This window comes from Grus americana, chromosome Z (assembly GCF_028858705.1).
Source record: "Grus americana isolate bGruAme1 chromosome Z, bGruAme1.mat, whole genome shotgun sequence".
NCBI lineage: Eukaryota > Metazoa > Chordata > Aves > Gruiformes > Gruidae > Grus > Grus americana.
In genome coordinates, this window is record NC_072891.1 from 44,069,440 (window position 1) to 44,096,224 (window position 26,785).

The following is a 26,785-nucleotide window of genomic DNA, read 5'->3' on the forward strand; positions in this document are numbered from 1 at the left end:
ACTTGTCTGGAAATGCTTCGTTAAAGAGAGAAGACTTACTTCAGGGCAAGAGGATACTTCTTTCTATAACAACACAGTCTCTGTAGCAGAGTAAAAGACATACTGGCACTCTGCATTCTCTGGAGACTGCCTCTTTGCTCTTCTGTCTTGGTATAAAATAAGATACTTCAGTGTGACAGTATACTGTTTCTTTTCATATCTGGAAAAAAAATGGATCAAAAATGACCAGATTTCATGTGGTTTGTGCACAGCAAAACTAGGCAAAACTTCTCATTTTGTTACCCTCTCAACAAAAACAAAGCAGCTCAGGTTTGCTAAGTAGTGGCACAGACTTGATTGACAGATTTGCAGGTTTGAGCGCGTCTTTCAATGAGTTTCAATAAATCAGGCTTTCATACCTCTGTCTCCATTTCTAAGCAAGGCCTAGGTTGTGCCTTGCATAAGGGATGTGCTATGCCCTTCCATGAACACACAGAATCATAAAATGGTTTGGGTTGGAAGGAACCTTTAAAGGTCATCTAGTCGTCCAGCCTCCCTGCAATGAGCAGAGACATCTTCAGTTACATCAGGTTGTTCAAAGCCCCGTCCAACCTGACTTTGAATGTTTCCATGGGTGGGGCATCCACCACCTCTCTACGCAACCTGTTCCAGTGTTTCACCACCCTCATCGTAAAAAAATTCGTGCTTATATCTAGTCTGAATCTACCCTTTTCTATTTTAAAACCATTAGCCCTTATCCTGTCACAACGGCCCTACTAAAAAGTCTGTCCCCATCTTTCTTATAAGACCCCTTCAGGCACTGGAAGGCCACAATAAGGTCTCTCCGGAGCCTTCTCTTCTCCAGGCTGAACAACCCCGACTCTCTCAGCCTGTCCTCATAGGAGAGGTGCTCCAGCCCTCCGATCATCTTCGTGGCCTCCTCTGGACTTGCTCCAACAGCTCCGATGTCTTTCTTGTACTGGGGCCCCCAGAGCTGGACGCAGTACTCCAGGTGGGGTCTCACAAGAGTGGAGCAGAGAGGGCAGAATCACCTCCCTCGACCTGCTGGTCACTCTTTTTTTGATGCGTTGGCTTTCTGGGCTGCAACTGCATATTGTGGGCTCATGTCCAATTTTTCATCCAACAATATCCCCAAGTCCTTCTCCTCAGGGGTGCTCTCAATCCCTTCATCCCCCAGTCTGTATTAATACAAGGGGTTGCCCCCACCCAGGAGAAGGACCTTGCACTTGGCCTTTTTGAATTTTATGAGGTTCACATGGGCCCACTTATTGAGCTTGTCCAGGTCCCTCTGGATAGCACCCCGTCCCTCAGGTGTGTCAACCGCACCACTCAGCTTGGGGTCATCTGCAAACTTGCTGAGCGTGCACTCAATCCCACTTTCCATGTCATTGATGAAGATATTAAACAGTACTGGTCCCAGTGGGGGACCCAGACCCTTGAGCAACACCACTCGTCACTGATCTCCATGTAGACATTCAACTGCTGACCACTATCCTCTGTATGTGACCATCCAACCAATTTCTTATCCACTGAACAGTCCATCCATCAAATCTGTATCTTTCTGATTTAGAGAGAAGGATGTTGTGGGGGGACCGTGTCAAAGGCCCTGTGGCAGTGAATGCACACTGGAAAGCTGGTGCCTGAAATCCTTTCCAGTCACTGGGTGTTTTAGGATGAATAAATAACTTGTTAAGAAGTCCATCCTAGTAATGTTTGCTGCCAGCTTGGTGAATGTCCTATACACCTAATGCAGACATCCTAAGCACAAGCAGCAGTCATAAAAGAGCAGAGAGTAGAAAGGTACCTCCACCCTTTTGCCTTCTCAGAGGCAGAAGCCACGTGCAGGCATTCAGCAGCACATAACCCAAGTGCCTTGCCATCTGTTAATGGCCACAGGTCTGTTGACATTAATATCACACTTGAAACACCGTGTATGTGGAAGTGATGGCCAAATTTTTAATAATGTGGTTTAGTGGTCATAAAACAGAAGAACTTTCCTATCTTACAGAAAAAGCTAGAGGAGGCAAGGAACTGAATCCATCATTAGAGAAAGTGCTGGCATTGCACTCCGTGTGTGTGTGAACATGAGTGAACCAGGAACTATTCATACAGGTTGAGAGTGTTATTTCCCATCTCCTTCCTTTTTTTTGAAAGAATGTCCTGAGAGTATTAATTTTGGAAAGCAGTTCAAACAATGTGGTTATTCAAGCTGGCCTTATTTTTGTTGGCTGGTGGATGCCAGCACACATGGAATAGGTAAACTTCCAGCAGCCTGGATGGGAATTAGAATAATTAGAACACTTAAAAGGTCTGTACCTTAGAGGCAAAGGTTGTTGTCTCACCTCCCACCTCCATTTTCATTCACATGTTGCAAAATTGAGTAGGAAAGAGAGGACTGAGTTAGGCAATTTTGCATCTCTGAGTGGGCATCTGTCACTGATAAGCAATTTTGATGGAACTTTGCCGCAGGGAATATTCAACAGCAATATATTCCTAGCTGTACCAGTGAATTTATTCATTATGGATGCCAGCATGAGAAAGCTGAATGAAGTCAAGGGAAATGAAGAAAAGGTTGTGGGGAGAAGATAATGAAAGCAAGGGGGAGGGAGGGGGGAGACAGTTAGCAATGTAGGCACATATGTTTCAAAGCTTCTCAGATTTCCTGAAACTGAGCCTAACTGAAATGAGTAATAGTTAGAATTCAAACGCAGTATCATGACAATCCAGGCATTTTGGAAACCACTTCCCCACAGAGTCTTTAAGGACTACTTGATGTTGTGGATTATGGTTGGAGGAAGTAACATCTGTTGTATTCACCCAAAGCCATGTATATGATTCCGTCTTTTTCCCCTGTCTGTAAATGACGAAGATTTTCCTTTTTTTTGTTTTGTTTTGTTTTGTTTTGTTTTGTTTTGTTTTGTTTTGTTTTGTTTTGTTTTGTTTCAACTTGTTGAATCAGAGTATGTCAAGTAAAAAAAAAAACAAAACCATTTGTTTATTTCTGGTTTTCTTTGTAAAAATAAACTCACAAACTAGAAGAAATAGAAATTCTTGAGAGGAAAATAGTGAACCAAGTAAGGTTGAGTGCTTGCAATTCTTATGAAAAAGACTCACATCTCCACATATGGTATAAAGTTAGTTGGTAAGCCTGTTGTGTTATGCGCCTATGAGTGTACACCCAAACCATCAAGATTTTAACATGAAATGAAACAGAAATATTCGTGTGAAAATTATTAGGTGTTTTACATGTACTATTATTTATATTTTTTTTAATTTATCAATTTTTCTGCATGGCAGTAATGACTAATCTGGAAACAATTCAAAGGCAACACCAATTCAAGCAGCAACTTCATATTTTTTGCATGAAAATAAAAATTATTTTTAAAAGTCACACAAATCTATGCCGCCATGTTCAAAGGGGGCAACAAAATAAATGTATTTTTTCTACTTTCTCCATCCCACTTTGCATGAAACTATTTGCCAAATAAAACACTGGGCTATTAAAAGATGCAGTATTGTAGAAAACAGTACGGTTTTCATGCCAAGTTGATTGTATTTACCTTGCTGTGGGCTCAAAACCTATGATGTAAAATACAGCCAACATACCTTAATGAAAAAAACTTTAATGTTTTATTTACCTGGTAGATAAAAGATGTAGTAACCTGACCTTGTTTTAGACTCTAACCTGTTATAAAGTATATTGAACATTTTAAAACTAAGTAATGAATGACATTATGTCATTAATGTAAAAAACACTGGAGGGCTGTACGATCAACTTATTTTAATCACAGATTAAAAAGTAGGAGAGGGATGTGACTGCTCCGCTCCTTTCCCCTTCCTACAGCATGTACATACATGTGTGTTTAAGCAATGCTGCCAATTTGTACAACCCTTTGTCTATTCAAATTCTGTCACTCCGGGAATACAGTCAGGCACTTTTTATGTACATACAAGTCATGGAACTGTAGAGAGACACTTTCTGATTAGACACAAACGAACATGTGTATATATGTACATGACAGCAGTGGTTGTTGGCTTTACAAGTAATATAATTAACCTGATTCTGGTACTTTTCATCCTTATCAAAGAGGTTTGAATCTTTAGAAGAAAGAGGTCCCTTTCCCCTTGCTTTTTTCAGATGTTATATTGATATTTCAAGATGAATGATGAGGAAGTATTTAGTCTTCTGTTGAATGAACTGTATTCGCACACCAAAAATGTCAAAGAATGAGACTAAAACCCCAACTGGCCAATCCTTTATGCATGATCTGAAAGTAAACATTTTGCTGGGATGTAGGTTCACAAGACCTCCTCCTGACTATCAGGACCTATAACCTATCTAAACAACCACCATGGGACTTGCTAGAGACTGTCAGTGCCTTGGGTCTTGAACACCTGGGGTTAGTGACAGTAGGAGTGAATGTACACAAAGAGCTGTTAAGCTTAATGGCACATTTTTTGACTTGTGTATTTCTTCTTACATCATTATTCGTTACTTTAATATTTTTGTAGTTAAATTGGAGATACTAACCAAAGGCAAATGCACTGTCACTAAGAGCAGAATACAACCTTCATCTCCTTGGTTAGATGAACCTTTACTGGTGGGAAGTGGAGCCAAGACAACACTTATTACAGATCATCCAGTTACATATGTAGGTATAGTGGCTCTCGTCTAAATGCAACAAATAGGTTGTTGTGGTCCAATGAGACATTACACTTCGTATACACTATAAATCCCCTTAAGATGCAGTGAGAAAGATTATTTGCTTTTGTACTCATTGCAGTGAAAGATTTTTAGCTGCTAGGAAAGCAATAGTTTTTTCTCTCTTGTTCTGTTTTTTAAGAATTATTTATCTCTGAAGGACTATATGCCTCTGGCAAATTCCGAGTTTTAAAATACAGAGGCACTAAATGAAATCTTGAGCCTGGTGAAGTCAGCTGAGTTTTGCCTTTGGAATCTGCAGAGGCAGGATTTTGCCTACAGTTTGGAAAACATTGCTTGCAGTGATCAGATAGCAACCATTGCTGACATCTAGCAGAGAAGATGCTAACTACTCAGCTGTCAGTAGCACTCAACTGTTTCTTCTTCTCCTTGTGCAGACACTGGGGTTATGTGACCCAGATCAGGTAAGTGCTTAGAAATAATCAGTGCTCAAGCTAGCAGAAATCATAGGGCTAAGCTCTTTCTCCACATAAGTTCCTGTAAAGTAAGGAACACTGCCGCCTTATTTTTTTTCCTTGTCAGATTTCTTAAGATGGACAATGGCAGAATCTGTTCAACACAGAAGAGTAGGGCTTAAAAGTCTCAGGAGAGACTTCAAATATCTACTGGTATGTTGACAAGCATGAACATTCTTGGGCAAAGTTATGTAGACATAGTCCTGGCTTTGGGACACAAAATTAGATAGAATAGCTTTGATGGGATAGCTCGTGCACTTATCTTATGAGAAATCTGTCGTAGTGAGATTCTTTTATTGCCATAAAAGGAAAAGCACAAAAGCCAGATCTCTTCACTTTCCTTTATAGCACCACAGCTTGAGAGTACAGGGAGTTGTTCGTCAGAGATTCAGACTCAGGAAGGCGTGAAAACTGAGGCTTGTTTATGATGCATTTTACCCTCTTGCTTTGAACTATGCCTGCTCTTGCTTAGACAAAACATCTACACTCTGTTTCTACCGTAATATGGCCTCAAGGGGCTCATAGGGGAGTTTTTTAGAGTATGTTCTGTGTGTTGAAAGTGTTTTGTGAGAGAATTATTGAGAAAGTTTAGTGAGAGGTCTTTTAGATGGTTGCCTGAATTTGGGAATCCTTATCCGTAACCCTCAAATTAACAATGCTGCTGTTCTTTACATCATTTGTCATTGAGAAATCCTATACAAACTTTGGTGCTGTGAGAGATAAAGATGCACAGAAACACCACTGCAAAGAAAATAGGCCTATTTTTAAAAGGCAGACCTCATTTTTAAAGAGTACGACAATATGGTACATGAAGTGACTACTTAGAGGATTCTGTGAGCCCTGAAATAAAACTATGGAAACTAGATTCTCCTTCAGGAAATTATTTTGAATCTCAATGACTTCATGTGAAATTTGGACCTTCATTAGAAAACTGGATATTGTTTCAGTGAAAGAACAATAATATTCTAAACCTTAAATCAATACTTAAACTTGATTTAGAGGTGTTCTGAAAATATGTTTTTCTTCCTAGTTCTGGGAGACTGATCCTATTGTGAGGTGTTCCCTTTTTTTATTTATATTTTAGTCAAAAACTTTACAGAATTAAGAAAAGATATATTAGTGCGTGTGTACAAATGCCTGTCTGTGTGAATGTAGGGAACAGGTAAATAACTTTGGCAACAGACACTGCTTTATAACGAAGAGACTTTTGAAGGAATCAGGCTGTGGAAGTTCTGAATCTTAACCTCATAGTTAATTTGATAATTAATGGAGATTTAATGCTTCAATATGGACTGCTATGCAAGAGACCTCTGTGTCTCTGAACTAACATTTTCAGTCACCTCTCAGGTTAAATCCTCACTGGATTTAATTTATTTAGCAGAGTTAGACTGATCTTTTCAGCTGTGGATTTGACTCTACAGCTGTGCAAGTACACTTAAATTCAGTAAAGACACTCCTCTCACTGCCATTGAACTTAATGGCAAAACTGTGACTTGTTTCCAGAGGAACTGGCCAATAATGTTACTCTATGTATTGTGATTGGTCTGATGTTAGGTACTATGTTCTGAGAAAAATCCACTATTTACCCTACAGTTAAAATTCCAATATTTCATTAAAACTCACGCATCTTTCTCATCTTTTGCCTTGTTCTGATCACATCTAAATTGGTACAGTGTGGTGTTTGTCTTGCTACCTGCTACTCGCTCAACAGAAATTAAGTGATTGCTTTCCTTTGTGATTTGTAAGCTCTTCCAGGCATAATTTTGCCTTCTGCCAACCACCCATACTCATTTGTTAGCTCCTTTTGTAGAATTAATATTGGCTTCGAAAATCCCAATTAGAAAATGTGTGTGTCTCTTTATCTTGCATATGAATGTGGAGTGAATAATGTACTGAAATCATAAAGTCAGGTCATATAATTTATTCATCTATAATGACACAGGAGATCAGGAGAGGGGTAGACAGTATTTCTGTTGACTCAGACCTCTGACCGCTGGCAAACAGAAGTATCTCAGGGATTGTTTTCTGTCAAAGCATCGCATTTAGCAATGTGACTCAGCATCTTGTCTCTCCAAATCTAATGTGGCATTTTTTTGCCAGAGGCCCAGCAAGTCCTATTCTTTCCTTGAATATGTACTTAACTGGTGGCTTGCACTTTAGCAGAAAAATCTTGGAGGGGCATTTATTAACAGCCTATTAATACTTGCCTATAGTGTGCTGTCCGGCAGGATGGAATGAAAGCCAATTGGCTTAAATCATCAAAAAGGAATATTAATAGGTCATTAATCTGCACCCTACTTCACATTTAACACATTAAAAAGTGGGGGTTTTCCCTTTTAAACAGTCAATTTTTAAAAGTAAATTTTTGTATAAACGAATTCTGAAGAAGGCAGAATATATATCATTTGATTGGCAGGATGGAACGGGACAGAGGGAAGGGGGAAACTGTTAAGTATGTGGAAATGTTAAGTATGTGGGAAAATAGCAGGCAAAATGCATATAAGAAGGAATATCTTAAATATTAGGAAATTACGTTGCAAAAAGTTTATGAAGTAAGGCAATTTTTCATGAGATGTTGGGAGACAATATTGTTGAAGAAAGTCAATGCTATGTTAGATATCCATTTACAGTGCTTGTTGAGAAATATTTAAATAAATTTTGATAGAACACATGAGTCTCGAAGTTGCTTCCAGGTTTACTCTAACGTTATACTTGTAATACTTGTTAGTAGTATATGACAAAGATCCAGGGAGAGTACAGGAAGTCTCAGTCTGTTGAAACAGATTAAAAAAGTGCATGAATAAAGTCCTGTAATTTAGTAATCTCTTTTTAGCCTCTATTAATGAAACTTGGCCAGTGATACCAACTATGTAAAGTGCTGAAGACAGAGAAGAAAATGAAAAGCAAGAAGAACTATCGTTGTCCTTGTCTCAATTGCAGTTATTCACATACTGGCACAAACCCCATCCTTTTTGTAGTGTTTATTATTCTACGTGTGCAAAGAATTGTATATTCTACAGAATAAATTCCTTTAACTTCCCATCATCTAGTCTTTGTGCACATTAGATATTATTTTGCTCAGATAGCTTGGGGCTAGCTTCAAAATGAGGAATGACCATTAACAAAAGGCAGGACTCCAAGGCCTGCTTTCCTTGAAGTCTCATTCCAAAGGGAAGGAGAATTAAACTAATGCGTGCAGCTTTACCTCAGGTATCCAGTCAGGTTTTGGAAGATCAGGTATGAAAGGCCATTTCTTTGCATCTAATTTTCTGGGAGGGGAGTTTAATTAGGAAAAGGAACTTAAGTGGAATGTACTCTTTCACTTCTCCTTTGCATGGAGAACAGAGGCAATCAGACCAAAGGAAGTTACTCCTCTTGGTTTTTTTGTAGTTTGCATCTTTAATTTTTCAGTGTTTTGACTGTTACAAATACTGGGGAGGGAAGGAAAACTAAATGAATGGGGCTACTCTGGAAGTATGCTAGGGAGGGGTACTGTCCTAGAAAGCTATAGAGAAGCATGGTGCTAAGTGGCTGAGCATGCTCCTCGTGGTGGTTCCAGAAGCCCAAGCAGAATGCTCTAAGATAAGTGGTTATGTTATCTTGGCCATCTTGATTGTGAACAAGGACTTAGAAGGAAAAACCTGGCCACTGGCAACCCTCTACTTTTCTCCCACGAGACAGGACTGAAAGTTGACCGCATGCAGCTCCCCTCCAAACAGTGCAACAAGCAGCGCTTTGAGACACTTTAAATGAATCTGGAAATACCTATACCACTGGCACATGACACAGGAGTTTAGTTCCCATAACTTTAGTATTTAGCCAGACCTTTCCTATACTTCTCTTTTCTAGATGTTATTGTGCCATTAGAGCAAATTATGTATTCAAGAAGGTTATGAAAAATACTGAATTTATTTTTGCTGCACTACACAATCTTGTTATTTCATAAATTATCTTTTGCCATCATTTCAAATAATACATTTCGAAAGGTGAACACTCACTACAGGTTTTCCTCCTATAGTAATACATGAGCTTCTTATTAAGGAAATCCAATCTAAGTTTGAATGTTTCAACAGAACTATGTTATCATATTTCTGCCAGTCATTTGTCTAATAGTTACTAGCTTAGTGAAATCATTATCAGCCCAGCAAAGCAAGTTCAAACAAAGGGAACTGCTCCATCTAGAGTTCCATCTTGCACACAAGTTTATTAAATATTTTAATAAATTATTTTATTGGCTGTCATGGCCTGTAGCATTAGCTGTCTCTGACTTTGTTATTTAAACAATTGAGGAACAATGAATCTGCCAACAACCTTAAAAAAACAGTGTTTCATGTGATCTGGTGGTCTCAAACTAATTATAAATATCTGAGGGGAAGGTATGCACATAATAAAAGACAAATAGTTTTGCAACAGTGTAGTGCAGGAAAAAGTTTTCTCCAGAGGTAAGGTGCTCAGATTCTGATTTAAATAATGAAGATGATAATTCCTGTAATTTTATCAAAGCTAGTCTAAATCCAGTGCACATTTCTGCAAATATTTGTTTTATAAGTAACTTCCTGTGGCAATGAGTTCCACAGAACATAAAGGTATCACCTAAAACTATACTGAAACATATATATATATATAGCTTGCATTTTAATTTACTGCAAGTGCTTTAGGTTTTGTATTCAGACAAAATAACATATAATTCCTGTATTCCTTCTCTTGATCTTCTTTATCCTATTTAACCTATCTGTATGCCTTTCTTACTAATGAGTTTAATTTCCAAATTAAAACAACAACAAAAAATTATTTTTAGATTTCTGCTTCCACTGTACCTCTCCTCTCAATGTTTTTATCTTCTCTTTTCTATTTTTGCAGTACATTTTTTCAAATTAGTTAATCAAAACTGAATGCACTCATCAAGGTGAGAAAATTGGTAATTGCATTTTAATTAGTTAAATCTTATGCAGTACTACATCAAGACAGTTATTTTAGAAGTTATATTTATACAACTCAAAAAGCTAGTAGGGGAAAAGATCTAGCTATAGAAAATCACATAAAAATACAGCAATGTTCAGTACATTTTGATAACTGAGGGGTGAGACAATGTCAGCCAAGTGATAGCACCCACCTTTCTGTCTACTCTCAACCCATGCAAATAAGATGTATTCTAAGCTGATTTAGCCCAGTCAAGCTGAATTGAATTACTGCAAAGGACTATCTGTGTGCAAACAATTACCACAGAGCAGCTAATAATTGAGAGCTTTGTTGCATTTGTCGAATCTCAGTGCTAAGTACAGCAAAGGCAACTTCTTTGCTGTGTCAGCTCGCTGGTTGTGAACGACGCTCTGCTCTAGCCAGACTTACCGCTGTCACTGGTTTAGAGCTCACTTGTACCTTAACGTTACACAGCAGTCCCCCAAATCCTTGTCTCCTGATCTGACAGTGCTGCTTAATTTGGCCTTATCACAGTGTGACTGGGGTTAAAGTTAGATCTCTGAGTCTGCTCAAGAGGTGGGACATATTCTTAACGATATCCAGAAATAAAGCAGAAAAATACTGTGTGTTCACTGTCCCCAGCGGAATAATGGGATAGGAACCATTAACACCTACCGGAATAAATGTGCTAAATTTTAGGACCTAGGTGTTCAAGCAGAGAGGCATCAAGCTGTCTGTTAATTTTTCTAAATGCCCAAGGCCTGGTGCAACCCAAGGTTATTATTCTGAATCTACGCATGCAATGGGACTCACAGCAGAGAGATCTCAACTCAGATTTGTAAACTCCTGACAAGATATACACGAGTGAGATATATAATTAAAAATGGCACCGCACTTCTTACAGTTTTTAATCTTGTTTTTAATTGAACTCAGTGAATTATACTTCAGACAAGCAATTATCTGGCTGATCTTTATGATCTTTCTGAAAAGAAAAGTTAAAGATGGCTTAAGCCTTTCTTCTCTCCCTCTCTCTCAGGATCTTTGGCTAGTAAAACAGCATGCAGACAAATTAAGAAAAAATGGTAAAGACTCAACCAAAGACTGAATTATGCAGGTTGTTCTTCAATGTTTGCATGGAATATTTATGTGGAAGTGAAGGACTGTCTATTTTATATGCTGGGTAAAAATCAAGTATTAATTTATTTCACTACACATTTTCTAATGCAAGAGTAGATATGTAGGCACTCCAGAGGAATTGAGAGGAAAAAAATCCACCCTACTACCTTCTGGTTTTGTTGATGTTAAAAAAAAAAATCAAGGAGAATGTACATGCCTTTCTTGGAATTATGAGCCTAATGTCTTTTTCTTTTATTATATTATGGATATCTCTTAACATTTTCACAAAGGAGCAGATACAAATCAGTAACCAGGAGAAAGTAGGAAAGATTGATGTGACCCTTTACCAGGACTGATGGACTAGGGGCAAGTCATGCTTAGATGCCCAGGCAAATAACATAAGCTTGATTTTCTTTTTTCTTTTCTTAAATTTAGCTTGCTCTACACTAGATCAAAATACTGCCTGGAAGAACGCCAGCCTGTGGTCTTTTACAGATAATTTCATTGATGTTTCAAAGAATTCTCACAATAAAACACGAACTTTATCTGCAGTCAGCCTACTTGCATTATATTTGCCTCATGAAGTAGTTCTACGAGTGAAGGAAAGCACTCATACACTATCCGTGATTTATTGCCAAAATTGTTCTGAGGAACCCAGCTGGCAGACTTGGCTTCTTTTAAGAACAAAACAGAAAGGTTCATGTAAAAAAGAATCATGTAGGCACAGGAAGAAACTCTGTGAAGTTGCTTGCAGTGGTTGTAAAGTATGCCCAGCACACTTTACAGAGACAGCAACCAGGTGAGGCTCAGACTGCATCGTCCCTCTGAGAGATTGCTGCTTCTTCTGAAAATAGGTTGTAAGACTTGTGAGAATATGTTCAAACAGACTGGAAGCTGCCTTACTGGTTAAATTTGTCAGTTCATAAAGAACACTCAAGGCTCACCTTAAAAACATATCTCTGGCTCTCAAATACATCCACTCCAACCATCCCATCATTCCACAAAGCATCTGCTTCAACTTGACACAGAAATAGACAGAGGGCATATTTTAAAGTGGCACTTTTCTATAATTTTGTTCCAAATAAAGTCATTATTATGGGCAATGAACCCAGGAGGGAAGTTCACTGTAATTTGATCCTCCTCCACTAATTGAATTCTTTTTTTCAATTGCTCATTTAATCTTTGGTACTATTTTTGACACTGCCACAGGGTGGAGGGGGTGGAACCCTCTCCCTGCTCAGGGCCAAATAAGTCTTTCAAAGATATTTTACAGTCACTAACACATGCTCCAGTAATAGCCAATAAATGTGCATAAAAAGAGATGGCAATGGGCCTCAGGAAATAGAGTCATGGGCTGCATCCATCCTCTGGGTCACAAGTTACCCACCCTTTTGGTGCACAGTAGAGAAAGAATTATTGATGATTACTGCAGATTTGGGTATTAAACCTACAAATTGATCCCACTTTGAAATGCACTTAATATTCTCTAGGCAGGCAGGCTCAAGAAAACAGAACTTATAAACGTGATGAAGGAAAAGAACAATAGATTAATGTGTCCACAATGGGCAGGTGCAGTACAATTATCAGATCCTGTGTTTAAAACAGAAGGTACAACATTTCACCAAATTATTCCTTCTGCTTGTCCTTAACTTTCACTTTAAATAAAATCATAATGACATTCATTGAAGATTTCAGGGAAAGGAGAATCCACGGCAATAGTCTAAAAGTTAGTAAGTCAATAAGTCACATAGGAAGGGTTCACTTTAAAAGACACACCTGCGATTTCCAAAACTCTTTTAATGTTGTTTATACATCAAAAAGCAGCAATTCAGCCTATTCCCAAAACTATGGTGACATTTCCTGTTTCTTACTCAAATATTCCCCTTACACACTGTAAAGAGCGGGGAAAAAAGTTTACCAGATATGTGATCACTGTCTGACAGAAGTAGGAATACTATTTTCTAAACTTCACATGCTAAAATTTAACCTCTGGATACTGCTTTAAAAAAGGTGAATGGCAATGAAGAAAGCAAAAGTTTTCAGCAAAAGGAGCACACATTTGACTTGGATGATAACAATATTGCATGACTGTTCACACTGCACCGAAGTAACTTGTAAGACCAACTCATTAACTTTAAAAAGGCTACAACTGTGCCAAGGAACATTGCTGCTACTAACATGAATAGGAAATTTCACATATGTTTCATTTTGGGTCTTTTTTCTTTAAAAGACTTTGAGGATATGCATATTTTTAATATCATTAATGTACAACAAAAGTTAATCAAAGAACTCAATATGTTAAACCATAAAAATATGAATTTTTATAACTTTGTAATCAAGAGAGAATTGTAAATAGCTTCAAAGTTTATGTGGTTGTAGGTTTCTATATTACAATGTTTACCTGACATTTTAAAACAACTGCTGACACTTAAATAAAAAAATGTATTCAGGACTTTTGAGGAAAATTCTTACTGATTTGGAGAAATTGGTCTCCAGCTGCAATGTCTCTAAAATACTTTGAAGAAACAGGTAATTTAAAAAATAATGAGGAATTAAAAAAAAAAAAAAGTGGCTGCATTCGGCAGTATTCTTCAAGTATGGTTAGGACTATCTTGTCGTTCATAGCAGGCCTCTGAATTATGATACTCCTTAGTCACAATCGTGTTTTTGTTTTCTGAAAAACATTTATTGGAGTATCCAGCAAAAGTATGAATCATGTTTGTTGATCATGTTCATTACATATTATTTTTTATAAGATACAACTATATCACCCTATAATTGTGATAGTATCATTAAAATATGTACTCTCCCACTAATTACAGATTCACAGATTCACAGATTGGTAGGGGTTGGAAGGGACGTCTGGAGATCATCTGGTCCAACCCCCCTGCTAAAGCAGGATCACCTACAGCAAGTTGCACAGGATCATGTCCAGGCAGGTTTTGAATATCGCCAGAGAAGGAGATTCCACAACCTCTCTGGGCAGCCTCTTCCAGTGCTCTGGCACCCTCAGAGTGAAGAAGTTTTCCTCATGTTCAGGTGGAACTTTCTGTGTTCCAGTTTTGTGCCTGTTGTCCCTTGTCCTGTCACTGGGTGCCTTTGAGAAGAGTCTGGCCCCTTCTTCTAGACATCCACCCTTTAGATATTTATAAGCATTGATCAGATCCCCTCTCAATCCTCCCCTCCCCTCCCCTCCCCTCCCCTCCCCTCCCCTCCCCTTCCCTTCCTTTCCCTTCCCTTCCCTTCCCTTCCCTTCCCTTCCCTTCCCTTCCCTTCCCTTCCCTTCCCTTCCCTTCCCTTCCCTTCCCTTCCCTTCCCTTCCCTTCCCTTCCCTTCCCTTCCCTTCCCTTCCCTTCCCTTCCCTTCCCTTCCCTTCCCTTCCCTTCCCTTCCCTTCCCTTCCCTTCCCTTCCCTTCCCTTCCCTTCCCTTCCCTTCCCTTCCCTTCCCTTCCCTTCCCTTCCCTTCCCTTCCCTGAATGGCAGCACAGCCTTCTGGTGTGTCAGCCGCTCCTTCCAGCTTAGCATCATCAGCAAACTTGCTGAGAGTACACTCTGTCCCTTCATCCAGGTCATTGATGAATATGTTGAATAAGACCAGACCAAGCACTGACCCTTGGGGCACACCAGTAGATACTGGCCTCCAACTAGACTCTGCACAGCTTATCAGAACCCTCTGGGCTCTGCCATTCAGCCAGTTCTCTACCCACCTCACTGTCCACTCATCCAACCCACACTTCCTAAGCTTGCTAACGAGGATCTTATATAGTCTATGATTAACGACAGTTAAAATGGAGTTAGATTCTCAGTTTAACTCCTTTTTTTTTTTTTTTAAATTTGATAGTCCCAGCCAACTAACATTCTGTCAAAAAGTCAGATTTTTTTTTTTCACTTGAATTTTCCTTTTGGTGTTAACAGATTAAATAAATTAATGACAAGATTTTCAGAAACATTTTAAGTTGTACTTACTCCCTTCTTACTCAAGTCAGCTGCCTCTTGTAGGAGTAGTCAGCCAAATGTGAGTTTTGGAAAATTTCTGAAAGCTTCTCATCCTAAATCACTCCCTTTCTATTGCTGCAGTGCTTCTGTGTGGTCTGAAATTAATTTGACTGCACCAATGGTTTAGAATCTGCTCTAGAGCACACGTTTCCTTAAAGTTAGATCACAACCTTGAACAAGGTTGTCTAATCTTGGGTTTCTTGGGGGAGGAGGTGTTTTTCCTACCTCTGATGAGTTTCTCACCTTTATTTGAACTGATCTTTGCCTGTTTTATTTGTGAAACACGTACAACTTTTGTTGTTTTATAGACAAATTGAGAAATTCCTGAACAAGACATGACCACTAGATAACAGTACTCTTAAGGCTTGCTGTCACCTCCTCTTTCTGCTCTGCAATCGTTTCTTGAAATCTCTTTGCTACATATAAAAATGAGCCATTTTCCCCCATTGGTACAATTCACAGTGGAAGGTCTGGCTAAGCTTTTGTATATGGTGGTTACACTTCCTTCTAAATTCTTTGCTTACTCTTCCTTTATTGCCTGTAGTCCATTATATCAAAGTCAGTAACACCTTCACTCAGCTTTCTTAGAGTGTTTTTTTCCTAATAGAAGTAATTGAAATACCTTCAGACTATATCTATATGATCCTGGTAAATGAGTACCTCATAACTGGAGCTACATGATGTTTTTCTATTACTGATGCCATCAAAAGGTTGTACTTTGATACAACAAACAACAAAGAAACACAGGTGAGTTTCTACTTCAGTGGTACATGAACAGTAGTTTCTGAGAGTGTTATTGATGACTAATTACAGACACTTTAGTGTGAGGATGGGAAAGATAATCTTATCATTTAAAAAAATAGAGGAGTTTTCTCCTCTTGGCTCAGAACCTAGGTCAAAGTGGATTAATCATCCTTTAATATGAATAAGTTCATGGTAAAGAGGAAAACTTTCTTGAGTTTGAGAAATATTCCTGACTGGACCTAAGTATGTGTTATATTGTTCTTGCAGGAGACGAACAGTTAAAAGTGAAGCATTTAGAATCGTAGAATCATAGAGTGGTTTGGTTTAGAAGGGACCTTCAAAGATCATCTAGTCGAACTCCCCTGCCATAGGCAGGGATATCTTTTGCTAGACCAGGTTGCCCAAAGCCCCATCCAACCTGGCCTTGAACACTTCCAGGGAGGGGGCATCCACAGCTTCTCTGGGCAACCTGTTCCAGTGCCTCACAACCCGCATCATAAAAAATCTATTCTTTACGTCCAATCTGAATCTACTATCTTGTAGTTTAAAACTGTTATCCCTTCTCCTGTCACTTCAGGTAAAAAGTGTCTCTCCATCTTTCCTGTAGGCCCCTTCAGGCACTGGAAGGCCACAATAAGTTCTTCCCGGAGCCTTCTCTTCTCCAGGCTGAACAACCCCAACTCTCTCAGCCTGTCCTCATAGGAGAGGTACTCCAGCCCTCTGATCATTTTTGTGGCCCTCCTCTTGACCCACTCTAACAGCTCCATGTCCTTCTTGTACTGGGGATCCCAGAGCTGGACGCAGTACTCCAGGTGGAGTCTCATGAGAGTGGAGTAGAGGGGCAGGATCACCTCCCTCGACCTGTTGGTCACACCCCTTTTGATGCAGCCCAGGATACGGTTGGCTTTCTGGGCTGCAAGTGCACACTGCTGGCTCATGTCCAGTTTTTCTTCCAACAGTATCCCCAAGTTCTTGTCTTCAGGACTGTTTTCAATGTATTCATGCTCCAGTTTGTGTTGATATTGGTGACTGCCCTGAGCCGGGTGCAGGACCTTGCACTTGGCCTTGTTGAACTTCATGAGATTCACACAGGCCCACTCTTCATGCATGTCCAGCTCCCTCTGGATGGCACCCCTTCTTTCTAGCAAATCAACAGCACCACTCAGCTTGGTGTCATCTGTATACTTGCTGAGGGTGCGCTCAATCCCACTAGCCACATCACTGATGAAGATATTGCTCTGGTCCCAGTACAGGTCCTTGAGGCACAACACTTATTAATGGTTTCCAGTTGGACATTGAGCTATTGACTGTAACTCTTTGGATGTGGTCATCTAGCCAATTTCTTATCCATCTGACAGTTCATCTATCAATCCCATATCCTTTCAACCGAGCAGCAAGAATGTTGTGGGTGACCATATCAAAGACCTTATGTAAGACTAGGTAGATGATTAGCTAAACTACCTTTGTGCTTTGCAAAATGTTGATGTGGAGAAGGACATCTCTTCAGTTGGCATGACTCACTGCAATTCACAAATAGCCTCTTTCCTGGGGAGCTGTAATACAGAGGTTTTCATCATTGTCTCTTCTCATATTCTTTAGCTTTGCTTTGCTAGAGAGTGAAAGATAGGTGCAGAACAGTTATGACAGGTAAGTTTCCTTAGAAATAGAAACACCTAAGACAGCTATTGTCATTCAACAGGCCATCAGGTACAATGATTTAGTTAGTTGTGATACCAAAAGGAGGAAGCTGCCTAGAAAACAGTAAGATCCACAGAATTTGAGCTTTACTGAGAGAGCTTAATTCCCGATTCTTGGAGCATAGCGTAAATTTTTACCAAATCATTCACAATGTGACAATTTCATGCCCTTATTAGACTACTAACACCTTCCTGCTTTTCATGGATTACAGAGCAAATTTCTCAAGCAGTGAAATTCAAGTGCATTTGAAATTTACATCCAAACTGAAAAGAAACACCTTCTGGGGATGTACCTATTATTAGATTAGATGAATTTAATGTAAAACAAGAATTAAGCATCAAAATGGTTGATCCTAAACTAGTATTTGTCAGTCGTCACCCATCACTAACTTACACTATTCAGGTTTATGCTTTGATGTGGAATACATTTGTTGTGTTTGCAACATAAAGGATTCTGTAAAGGTAATTCTGCATGACTTTTTAAATTTGTATTTCTACTTTAAATCCCATAGTGGTTAACAGTCTGGATAAGTACAATATATAGGAAAGCAGTTTAATTAAACTGTAGTTAAATCAACAATATATAAGTAATGAAATCACAGTTACAGTTTAAAAAAGGAAAGATATTCTGTATAAAAATAAAAAATAACTCGTTCACACACCTCAAATTGGTTCAATCTCAGTGACACTTAAGTTCTAGAGTATCTGTAGAATAAAAATTATTTAGGATGAAAATTTGGAAGATTTTTTTTTTTTTTCTGCCAAACAGCTCCTAGATGTTATTAGCACGTATAAGAACTCCCTAAGATTCTAACACCCCTTAACAACAGATAGCGATGCTATGTAGTAGGGTTAGTATTCCTGGAAAAGATGTGCCACTTCTCAATTTCCTGACAGGCTGATAAATCAGTGTAAATAGTAAATAGTAAAAAAAGTTATGCATCCATATTAATCCAACAAGTTCCTGTACCTGTATTCTTATGTAGTCAAAGGTAAACCTCAAAAGATTCAGCATTTTGCTTATATTATGATGTCTGGTGAGGTTAAATGTTCATTCAAAGCTTATCCAAACCTCTCTGGTTTGAAAATCTAAGGATAACGCTTTCTTATAAGATTTTCTGTATATCCCCAGTTTACCTAATCTGGCAGAACAGCCAAGAGAATTGAGTACGTCTGAAGCCACAACACATCTGAGCATGCTCATTCTTACCTGAATTCTCTTTTTCTCTAGTTGAACACTGTAAAATTGGCATTTATTTTGCATACCATGTACATGCATTTCTAGCATTTGAATAGCTCTTTAGGGATCCTGAGTAAACAGGTATTTCATTTTTAGCTACACGTTCATTTTGTCCATGGCTCTTTTATGTTTCCTATTTGGGAATGCTCACCAGAGTTTTGTTTATGCAAAGATTTTGAGAATGACTGTTCTTTATAAAAATACAGCTGTAAACAAATGTGCTAATATACAAAGTATAAAGATTGCCTTAAATAGTTATTTCATGGTGTACCGTTTATAAGTTTCAGTCATGCAACAAAACCATCTAACAAGAATTTCTGTCATTAGGCCATCTCCTCCATCCATAGTGGGTTATGGGGTGAGACAGGCCCACATAACAGAGATTTAGAGGTGGGGGAACCACCACTGGCAATGTGCTCACAGGTGTCATTGAGAGGATGCTAAGCATCTTGTAGCTCACGATAAACCTATTGCTGTTTGAGCTTTGGTGGGCTACCACACTGTTGTGGCTTTGTTCTTGTAGCTTCACAGAGCAAGACCGCAGGTTGTATACACAGCGTTACCAACTCATTGTGAACTCATAGTCAGCTCACCATCTTATCACTAGTGCTGTAATGCACTGAGGTGCTTTTAAACCTCAAAGTCATACAGAATGCTAAAAAAACCCTGCTATATTAGAGCCATGGCTTAAAAACATAATAAGTTGTTAGCCTTTTAGGTTATGTATAAAAGTTCAGAAAGCTAATGTCAGAAGTTACAAGTAAAAAAATAAGCAAAGACCCCAATTAGTTATTTATACAATTCAGTATTTTTAAGTAAAATTTATTTTGGAATGTCCTAAGAGGGGGATTTTTGGAAATTCAGGATAAGCAACATAAAATAAGGCAATATTGAATTCACTGCAATTCTGGATTCATTAACAGGCATAATGTCTTTCTTATTTTTTATTTTTGTGAATTTCTGGGACTTCCAATGTAATTTAATCTGGTATGGACTGATCAGGAAATAAGTGTCAGTCTCATCCTTTGTGTAAGTATAAATAAATAATCAAATATCAAATTTTGCATACCATGATAGCTTTTTAGAATTTTGTTCCATGTTGTGTACACTTACACTTATTCATCCGAACTTACAACGCCTTTTGCATATACCAAGTTTCACATTTACGTATCCTCAGCCTGTGCCTGCCAGTCTTTGAACAGTCTCTCTGCTTATAAAGAAGACTGATGAAAAGGCCTGTGAGCAATTAGCAGGACTTTCTATTCATAGTGTCAGCAACATCAGTACTCTCATTGCTAGTAGAAAAACTAAGTTTGATGCAAACTGAACAGGAACTGTGACTGCTCAGCCTTGTAGTAGTAAATGGACCTTAAGAGTGTTATTATTATAACCTTGGCATATGCATCAAAGTCCCTGCACAAGGCAACTGTGAATACAGTAATAGATATAAATAAATGTCATACTTCCCACTGTCAGTTAATCACTTTGCAGTTCCTTGCATTTCTATCTGTTGTAATGTGTTTCAGCAACAGCTAAAATTATAAATACAGGCCTCTCACTTTTTATTTGTAATATATCACTCACACTGTAGGTTCCCTTGAATTTGAGACTCTGGTGTAATAAGGTCACACAAACTACTCGGAATCATTTGTACTGTTCAGAAAAAACAAATGCACTGTGTATTGATGCAGCACGTATAAAATATTTTAACTGTGTCATCTTAAAGCAAATTATAAAAATCCATTTTCAAGGAAATCTTGAATTATTTTTAAGAAAAAAAAAATGGCAAAAGATGTTTGTTGAACATGTACAAGAATGTAGAACCGGATTTCATAAAAATGACATGCCTCCTGGGAGGCCAAATTACGTGACTTGAAAAGTATCAAGCTTGTAATACCTGATTTTCTAAGCATTTGTACAATTCCAAGCAAAATATCTGCAACATAATCAAATATTTCAATCATTTGATATCCAAATAAATAATCTGAGAATTAAGGATAAGTTTGAGCCTCTTTATCCTGACTATTGCTGGTATCACACTTTGACAATATTCTGAACCAAACCCTTTGTATGTTTGTCTGAATACCTGAAACATCATCCTGAATTCAGCTCAAAACTGACAATGCTTTTGCCTAATATTGTCTGTCTAGTCTATCATGCCTTTACAGGGTATGAGAGAAGGCAAATGCACGACTGTGAAGGAAAGAAAATATGACCTCCCAACTCCACACCAGTGAAGTGACTGTTAAAGGTACGGTCTCCAGAGAGCTCAGCAATTTAGCGTTCTAGTGGTATACACCTGGAACGCTGATATTTCATTATACCTTTTTGTTTATTGAGTCAGTTTGTCATCTATACCAGATTTCTATGGGATCAGAAGTCAGAAGAGCAAAACCTGCCATAGTTATACTTTCATTTACTCCTGTCCTGACATTGTTCCTACCCTCCTTTAAAAAATTATTTAATATCATTTCATTGGAGCTTGACATGAACTAGTCACCACAGAGCTCTCACCTCCAACAAAGAAGGCCTGTCCCAATCCTCTTTATTCCTTTCAGAACAACAATTTTTGATCTGCGGGGAATTTGTTCAGAGTGGGGAAAATTATGTCTCTTCCAGTGCGCTGAAACATATATAATGTCTTCTTTTTTTATGAATAGAGAATTGAGTTAGTTACAACTCAAAATAGCAAAGCAATGATTACTCAGAAAAATGCTCTCTAAACAATGTTTTTATGGTGGAAAGTATTGAAAAGAAACACATTCTCTTCAGTCCGTGTGAACTTTCTATCAAACACACACAGAGTGAATAGTTATAAGCATGCGTGAGTATGACAAACCATCACCAGCCACATTCAGTAGGCCTGGAAGATTACTCCTTGCTAAAGGGAGTGAGAATCCATCACCCCAAAAGCTGGTGCCTCACAAACGAACAACTTTATTTCTGAGCTAATCTGAAGCGTTAAATAGTCTTGGCCCTGCTTCCCTCCATTTGCAGATGAATAATACAGTAATTACATCCTTCTTGTCTGTCTAGTTTTGTAAATCAAGCTGTAATCCAAATTCACTCAGATCTGTAGATTTTTGGTTTTGTGCTGTAATCCCAGGGGAACTCTGTTTCCATTTCTACACAGCAGATATTTATGTGAGCAAAATCATGTCCTCTTATTTTTGCTATCTAACCGGCAATGTTCATTCTCTCTTTTTCCTTCCTTTTTCTCTCCTTTCCTCCTACAAATAGCCAAAGCTCGCTGTAGACAATTCTTGAATCTTTCGGACAGTTGAAAACTGTGATCAGACAGGATGAATGATTCCACTGAATTTTGATCTGATCTCATCCTTCCTTGTGTAAGAAATTACCTGATCTGAATTGTAATCAGAACACAGAAGATCATGCTTCTTTAGCTGGGTTTCTTCCTCAGTCATGACATATCTTCACACAAAATGCTTAAATATGGAACACCTACAAGATGTAGACTTTCAGTCACAAGGCTCTTATTCTCTCTTATTATAAATTGAAGTTAATATTATTATCAACCTATACTAAGTCTGTGATGATTTCTTCCTTGCAGGAGTTGTGACGATTTTATACTGTTTTTATTAGTCACACACACACAGTGAGACAAAGTTTGATGGAAGGTGTTGTGTAGCCAGTGGTAACTTTATAGTCAATGAACTTCAAATGACATTAAACAAAACTTTCTTGTGCTTTAACTTTGCATTTTCATGCCTTTTTTATGCACTTTTCCCCCCCATTTGATTTTTAAATCCAAATATTCACGTTGGAAGTAGCACTGTGGTGCAGGCAGACAAAAAAAATAGCTTAAAAGCAGTATTCAAAATGAAATTTTAAATGGACCCTTAGGTTCTTGACATTTTTGGTAGATTTTTTTTTAACAGTTTTCTGTGGGTTTCTTATCTCACTGCTAACAGCTTTGCAGCAATTCTCAGTATATGTAGCAATAATACTGCATCCCTCTAGTCTTAAATCTAACTTGAATAAAATCATGTGGGTGAAACCTGTGCAAATTTGTGGCTTCAGTACCCGAAAAATAAAAGTTTAAATGTAGTAGCAGAACAATTCATAAAGTGGTATCCAATAACGTAACAGTCACAGAGGAGGAAACGAAGGTGTAAAACTTACTACAGCATTGGTCAAACCTTCTTGGAGTTTGAAATTCATGTGTGGCCCTACTATACATGACCAATGTTAACAGGTATTTTGCAGCTTTATTCCCCTTTTCAGCATCTGAGTTATTGGAGCTGCATACAAATGGTATCCATGCAAAAAACAGCAATGAACTTCCCAGGATCCTGTATAGCTTAAGCTTATTTCGCATAATTCTATTTTTATGGTCATTCTGAGCTTCTAGACTAATTCTTCAGGGTATCATGACAACTAAGACCTAAACAAATATAGAAATAGGTTTTGCAGACTTTCTGAACATGATCACTCTTTAATTTGTGACAAATATAGAATTGCTGTTATCAATGTATCTATTTATATATATATATGTATATATTTTATACATTTAAACAGACCATACAACAAATGCAATAATATATGCATATAAGTATTAATATAATACCTACTATAATTATACATAGTTATCTAGAATATATATACAATGCATCAAAATGCACATATTGCATAAATTGTATATGGCAAGAAAGCTGGTGTAATAATTTTTATGTTTTCCCTTCCAACACCCTTTGTTTATTTAAAACTAAGGAGCAACTGATGACCATATACAAAATGATAGCATCATCTCTATTACTGTTAGTAGACACGAAACTGTTAAACTCAGAGAATGGTAGCCAGAAAAATTCAGGAGGGAAAAAACATAAGGAAATGGTCAGCATTAGCAGAGTACAGAGCATGGATGTGGTAAAGAAGAGAAAGAAATCCCATCAGAAGGGGAAGGGAAACAAGGGAGGGGGAAATTAGAGAGCTATCATATCCTTGTTTATTTCCATTCTAGATATTTCTTAAGTAACCTAAATTCTGACAAATGTATGAAACCATTTAAAGTAGAACTTGAAAACTGCCATAGATTTAGTGACCTCAGTTCTCATACAAATTGCTTACTCACTGCACTGTGATTGTGTCAGAAAAATACAAGCATAATAAAAGCACACTTTTGCACCTGGCTAGGATTCTTAGTCCTTTGACCCACTTCCTTCAGCTATAACAGGAGAAAGAGGGAGGCTTTTCCACTTACTCTGAAGAAAACATATACTTCTCTGAAGATGAGGGATCTGACAGTGTTTCTGATTGAAAACTCAACCCTAAACAAGAATCAGGTGTAAAACTCACTCACTGTATGCAGAAATCTGTTCCTGTTTTGTTCTCAAACTTTTAAAGCTTTTCTTTTTCTTTTACCTGTTTGATAAGGACCATTTATTCTGCCTCCACTCTAGCAGCAGGGTGTAAATGTGACTCACAGGGAGTTCCACATTTTGAATAAAAACTAAACATTATCTATTGCTTTTTAGGAATGACTAACGTCTGGAACAGCTGCTATTTCTCCTTGAAGTTAGAGGATGAATCCAGTTTATTTAAAGCATTCATTCGCAGTGTTCATATGGGAAGTGGAAAATTTTAATGTAAACTGTGTGACAACGGAGCATTTCTGAAATATTCAAAACAATATTGTCTAATCAGTACATAAAAAGTTGAAAAATATTTGGTTCAGAGTGTACACATAACACAAATGTGGTAAGTTTCATATGGATAATAATTTTTAAAAACATACTGCAGGAGAAACATGTATTATCCATATTTACTTCAATGGAAAATTTAGACAAAGTTTTTCTACAGAAGTCTGTCTCAAAATACTTCACAGGAGTGGATTGCCACAGATACTGTATCAGAATGGTATTTCAAAATAGAGCATAAGAACAAATAATTTATTTGTCTGAGAAATATCTTGTTTTAACACTCTGAAATTGTAATTGTTATTTTTATTTTGCAATGACCTTTTTTAAAAAAAAAGTAAAATACATGAACTAGAAGAAATCAGCATCAAAACAAAGTAATTTTAAAACCTTGAAACTAGGTCAAAGGTGGGGTTTTTTTTAAATTTCAAGGGTGGGAGGGAACGTTTTTCCTTAGCAAGGAAATTTTAAATGTTTTATTTTAATAATAAAGCCAGATTTTTAAATCTCAAAATTCTTTAACAAATAAATCTTTCAATCTCTCAGCAATCCTACTACCCAGGTGGGAAATGGGAGGGATATGTTAAATTGTTGCAGCTGGTTGTTTGCTGTTTACTGTCTTGTTTAGAGAATATATGGTTTAATGGATGACAAGTGTGGAGAGAACCTGGGAAGGACCCCACAAAAGCTCCTCTATTGAAGCTCATCACCAAATCCCAAGTCTGTGGAGCATAAAGTAAAAAACTGGAGAAGTCAAAGAAAAATTAAAGCCTTTCAGTATCCCATTGTTTTAATAAATGACAATTTGGACTTCACCTCATAGATGATACGGATTTCATTTACCCTGACTTTTAGGACAAAAGCTAAGCACCTGTAAAAGACATTGGTAAAGCAGGATGGGGCTAGCAGTCAACTGGTAGGCAAGCCCAAGTTCATTAATTCCCCACTCCAGGTATTGTTTGATGGACAGGCTGCTTCACGGCACTCAGCCGGCCACCAAGCCCCGTGCTGCGTGTAGGGACGGGATGTTTTTATCGCATGCACTGTACTTCACCCGTCACACTCCAGAGCGGTCAAGAGAACCTTATGAGAGTGATGAACCCTGCCCTACACACAAGTAGTTTTCACTTCAGGTAGGTAGGAAGCCGTGTGAAAATTTTGCATGTTCATGTTCAACGGCAGCCTCTGCTGCACATTTGGTAGCATTCTGCACCTTCTGCACACTTTCTGAACACCAGCACTGCGGTGTCAATATCACCTGGCAGCTGTGCTGCTTACACAAACACTTCATCCCATGCAAGAAAAACACACTTTTAGCTGGTTTGGTACATTGGGAGGTTCAGTGGTCAAATTCCTCCCTCAGATCTGACTGTACGAACCCATTGGCCTCAGAAGTTTCCCTGGCTTTATACCTAAAAGCAAAACACAATCTGTTAAATTTCTACCTTCTTATATTTTCTTTAAGAAACCAAAGCAGATTTGAGTGAACTCCAATTCTGTTATTCGCAATTACATTCTGTACATTTAATTGCAGGCCTGTTTCAAAGTCATCTAGTACTATTTCACATAATAGCGAGCTTCCACCAAACTAAACGTTTTATCGAAAGCCGTTTTAATTTCAGCATTCCCAAAAGCATGCCCTGGAAAGTAAGACTTGTTCAAAATTTCCATTAGTTCTTTAGTGTTCATTAGTTTTATTTTGTTTAGCAAGCATAAACAATGAGCAGGGGTGTATTTACAAGACAGCTTTTTGGTTTCAATCTTGGAGGAAATTTGCATTTTTCTGTACATAGTTGTTTTGACTGCTTCTCTAACTAATATCAATATAATGTTAAAGACAATCAGGGATGCTTCAGAGATTTAAGCATATGTATAACTTTAAGCAGTTGTTTAGTTTGATTAAAGTTTATAACACCCTTAAAAGACAATAAATGTCATGAATACATTTAAAGAACATCATTACAGATTTTTTTGGGAGAAACACACCCCAAATGTGATAAAATCATACAGAAAATGACTGAAAACTCTCCAGAGTTTTCCTCTTGGGACAAAAGAGAACCAAAACAATACCTTTATCAGTGCCAGTCCTGCTCTGTCATTACTGCACTGCCCCTGGAATACCCTCGGTACAAATGGTATTTTAGGGGGAATTGGGCAATGTACCTTAAAATAGAATGGTCTGTGAATTAAGGTCCTGAGATCTAATCTTGTTCTGCTATGGTCACGTCACTTCTGCT